Consider the following 5,413-nt stretch of genomic DNA (forward strand, 5'->3'; position numbering starts at 1 on the left):
CTTGAAAGAACTGATCAACAGTTTTGGCGTAGCTAGAGATAGTTTTCGTCGAGCCGATTATCTTCTTTCCGCGCTTAATTCACAGTTTAATGGCTTAAAGCTATTAGATGAATCTCCAAAGCGCAAAAAAGCCGCTGGTGGTAGGCTGCCTAAGGCCCCACAACCACGTGCAAATGATCAACAGGACTCCACAACTGATCAGCTGTCAATCGCAGCAAATCCACATATGCTGCTAAGATCGGCAGCTAAAAAAGATTCGGAGCAATCCGATCAATCAGCTGTGGATGGACCCCACCCTGTGATTGCTAAAAATTCCGAATTGTCTGCACTGGTTTCTCAACCAGTGATTCCACCTGTCTCGATTAGTTTACCACCACAAGGGAACATTGAGTCCGGACTACCGGCACAATACAATCTGCAGCGCCAAAACCCCTCGCGGTGGTTCCACTAAAGAAACAAATTTTTGTTTCTCGGCTTTCCCCTGATCAAACATCGTCGGATGTATTGTCTTATATAAAAGACAAAACAAAAGCCGATAATATAAAAGTAGAAAAATTTAATTTCTCTTACGCTAGGGACATATCATCTTTCAAGATAACTGTCCCAAACGAGCTCTTTTCGACCATATGTTCGGGTGATTTTTGGCCGGATAGTATGGTGGTAAAAGAGTTTGAAGCTGAGATCAAAAATAAGAAAAAGGTGCCCGTTGGAATTAAACTTCCCTCACGTGGCCAGAACACTGCACCATCCGCCTCTTCATCTTCTTCCTCTTCAAAAAACTAACTACAAAACTTACTATCTCCTATCAAAATGTTAGAGGCTTGCGTTGCAAATTAATCAAATTGTATTGTGATAGTCTTTCATTTGCATCCCATATTATAGTGCTCACAGAGACTTGGTTAAAGCCGGAGATAATCAACTCCGAAGTCTTCCCAGGTATGTACACTATATATAGGTTTTACCGTCCCTCCAGACGGGGAGGTGGAGTCTTAATTGCGGTTAGATCTACCCTCGCGTCGGAGGAGTTACTTTTGGACGATTCCCGTAACTCGGAATTTGTATGTGTAAAGCTGTCTTTTTCCGACAGATCAGTTTATATTACGTGCTCCTATATTCCGCCATCTTCTGAATTCCCAGAATATCAGAATCATCTGTCCGCTATCCAGTCCATCTTGAATAAACTTTCTGACAGGGACCTATTGGTAGTTCTAGGTGATTTTAATATACCTGGCACAATGTGGTCCCCAGAAAAACAATCGAATATCCTTCTCCCTTTAGCACAACATGACTTTATTGACGGCTTGCTCGACTTATCGCTGTCGCAAGTTAATTATATTCCAAATTCTCTTGGTCGACTTTTGGATCTATGTTTTGTAACAAGTCCTGAAAGTGTGTTTCTGTCCAGGGTAGTATCTCTTACTCAACCTGAAGATCAATATCATCCTACTTTCGAGGTGGAAATCGACTTAGGTACGGTATTAAAAGTAAATTCAGAGAAGTCAACAAAGCGAATTCCCTGTTTTCGCAAGGCAAATTTTCGGAGGCTAAACAATTTTATAGCTGGCTTTAATTGGTCCGATCTTTACTCCTGCAACATAATGGCGGATGCGATTAATATGTTTTATACCGCAGTTAAACCATTTTTTTACTCTTGTGTTCCGATGTACTATCCGTCAATCTCTAAACCTCCTTGGTTTAATAAAGAGTTGAAACACCTAAGAAATGTAAAGTCCAGACTCTATATGAAATTTAAAAATACCGGTTCTCAGTCCATCCTTTGTAAATATTTAAGCGCTCGGTTAAACTTTACCGTGCTTAATGCTCAGTGCTACAAAAATTATTTAAACCGTTGTAAGTTCCAGTTTGCACAGGATCCGAAACAGTTTTATAATTTCGTTAGCACTAAGCGAAAAACAAGTTCTTACCCTTCCTCGCTATTTTTTGAAAACACTACGGTTACATCGGATCAGGCAATAGCCGATCTATTCGCCAAGTTTTTTCAAACAACATATTCACCTTTACCTCATTCCGAACAGCCATACTCTTATGCGGTATCTAAGTCGAATATAATATTTTCCCCACTATAAACGAAAGCTCACTGCTTAACGATCTTCAGCGTGTTAAACCGGTCTATTCGCCAGGTCCCGATGGAATCCCTGGCTGTGTGCTCAGATTCTGTGCGGAAGCCTTGTGCAAGCCTCTACTGAAACTGTTTACCTTATCTTTGGAATCTTCACAATTCCCTCATATATGGAAGGAGTCCTTTGTGATTCCTCTTCATAAAAAAGGTAGCAAACTGGATGCAAGCAATTACAGAGGAATCTCTAAATTGTCGGCTATCCCAAAACTTTTCGAAAATGTTATCACTCCTCATTTGCAGCACCTTTGTAGATCAATCATATCACCGTGTCAACACTGTTTTATGAAACGCAGATCTACAACCACTAACCTCTTGGAGCTAACTTCTTTCGTAATACAGGGTTTCAAAAATAATCTTCAAACAGATGTCATCTACACTGATTTTAGTAAAGCATTTGACTCTGTTAATCATTACCTTCTAATAAAAAAACTTGATCTTATAGGTTTCCCTGTTGATCTTCTAAATTGGATTTCAAGCTATCTGAATGGCAGGACACAACAAGTCCTCTTTAAAAATTCGTTATCTTCTATTCTCCGAGTCACAACCGGTGTCCCACAAGGGAGCCATCTTGGTCCGCTTCTTTTTACCTTATTCATTAACGACCTCCCCTTAATAATAAAACATTCGCGTGTACTTATGTACGCAGACGATGTTAAATTATGCCTCCAGTACAAGGACACTTCTTGCCATTTGGACTTACAATCCGATCTAGACCGATTTCAAATATGGTGCCGTGGTGATAACATATTAGACTTAAATGGCTCCAAGTGTAATGTTATGACCTTTTGTCGTGCCAACCCAATACGCACGACTTACACTCTAAGTGGGTGCTCTCTGGACAGAATAACACGAGTTGATGATCTTGGTGTTCTTCTGGACCCAAAACTAAAATTTTCTGACCATATTTCGTCTATTGTCAATAAGGCCAGGGGTGTGCTTGGTTTTATAAAAAGGTGGTCTAAGGAATTTGATGACTCTTACTTGACTAAAACCTTATTTATTTCATTAGTCCGTCCGATTCTCGAGTACGGATCACCTGTTTGGAGTCCACAATACGCAGTCCACTCGGCCCGCACTTTTTGCCTTGCGGCGCCGAAATTGGGATGCAAACCATATATTACCTCCTTATTCCAGTAGACTACTTTTAATTAATTTACCATCCCTAGCTAACCGTAGAACTATGCTTGGAACAGTTTTTATTTGTAAGCTTATTCGTGGGGATGTTGAGAGTCCCGACTTGATTATTCGGCTTCACTTGTCAGTTCCAATTAGATTCACTAGAAACTATATACCCCTTATCTTAAATCATTGTAGATCTAATTATGAGTTGCCTGACCCTTACAGAGTTTTATGTTCTGACTATAATAGACTTTATCCTATTATCTTTTTTTTTTTTTTTTTTTTTTTTTATTTAACATAGTTATTCCACATTATATTCATTTCCTCGTTCCTATTCTATTTTTTATATCGCGTCTATATCTTCTCGCGAATCGAGCCGTACGATACACGGCAGCGCCCCTCGGTCGGTTGGGCGGGAGGTGTGGCCGTGGGATCCTATTAAAATTCCTATTGCGGAAGCTCCTATTCCAACTAAAGAAGAAAAGAATTTACACATCGACATTTATTACGCGCAAAGTCTTATTTTCTTAACCTGTACTGACGCGTATTCAAAATTCCTGGTTGTAAAAGAAATTCAAAATAAACTAAACATCGAGAATAAAGTAATGGAATTACTCCAACAGTTTCCCCACGCCAAAGTAATTATCACTGATAATGAACCGAGCCTCACCTCTGTTCAATTTAAATCCTTTGCATAAAGATACCTCGAACGGACAAGTAGAAAGGGCACATTCAACATTAACAGAATTAGCTCGTTGTATAAAGGAAGAATTTAATCTCACTGACTATTCTGAAATAATTATTAGAGCCGCAAAAGAATTCAATCAAAGCATTCATTCTACAACAAACCAAAAACCTTTTGATATTCTTTGTAATAAAATTGATCACGAAAACATTTCAAGAATTCTAAAGAACCCACAAGAAAAAATGTTAGTAACACACAATGAAGGTCGTAAAGAAAAAGAATATCATGTAGGTCAAGTTGTTTATGAGAAGAAATACGGAGAAAGAAATAAGCTAAAAACTAGATACAAAAAACAGGTTGTTAAGGAAAACTTACCTAACAAAGTTATAATCAATAATAGAAACAGAACAATTCACAAAGACAACATTAAAATTTAACAAATACCATATTTTTTTTATTAAATTACAGAAAATGCATTTCTTATTACTTCTAATAACATTCAGAAATAATTGATTACTCCAATCACGAATTCCTCCTGTTCAAGGACAAAAAGGATGTTTTTACCTAAGAATCATATGCCGACTTATTCCACGTAACTAACTTAAGTTTTAATAAAGAAATAATCAATCTAGAATCAGGATATGTAAGAAAAGATAGAAATATACGGACACAATGGGAAATTACTTACGAAATACAGATAATATAATTAATTTTGTCACAACTTGGTATCTGTTGATCAAAAGGGGAATAAATGAGTTAGACACTGCTTGGAAATGGTTAGCTGGAACTCCGGATCACGATGATTTCATTAAAATACAGAATAAAATAAATGATTTAATTGAAAACAATAACCAACAATTTATTATTAATTCAGTACATAACTACTCACACATAACTACTCACAAACAGAATATATAAAATCCAACAATTCAGAACTTTCTCTTGACAACATTAATATTTTAAACCCATTTATTGAAATTTACAATTGGAAAATTTCATTTTCATTTATATTATTAATTTTAATCATTTTGTATTTCATTACTATGTTAATAATAAAATTCAGATATTATATATTTGTAACGAAACAAAAAAGGCCAGAACCAGAAAAACCAAATAATGATATAGAATTTTTAACAGAATTAAATGAGCGTTTGAACGAAATTAATAATGAAGCGGGACGCGTCATTTTAGAAGGGGGAGAGTTATCCAACCCAAGAACATAGCTCCCTTTTACAGTTTATAAACAAATTTTAATTCTCAATCTCGTCGGCATTTCCTTTGTCTTTGTTTTTGTCATTGCCTTTGCCAGCAATTAGCTACCCGCTAATATAAGCAACCCAAACTTAACGTAAACACAGCTTCCGCTTGGAGACCAAACCACGGCCAACTTATTGCGCATCAATCAAAAACTGCATCGATCAGCATAATTTCAGCATAAAGCTTTTATCGAAAGTTCGGTAATTTTCCAA

The sequence above is a fragment of the Drosophila mauritiana genome, unplaced genomic scaffold (assembly GCF_004382145.1).
Source record: "Drosophila mauritiana strain mau12 unplaced genomic scaffold, ASM438214v1 Y_30, whole genome shotgun sequence".
Taxonomy (NCBI): Eukaryota; Metazoa; Arthropoda; class Insecta; order Diptera; family Drosophilidae; genus Drosophila; species Drosophila mauritiana.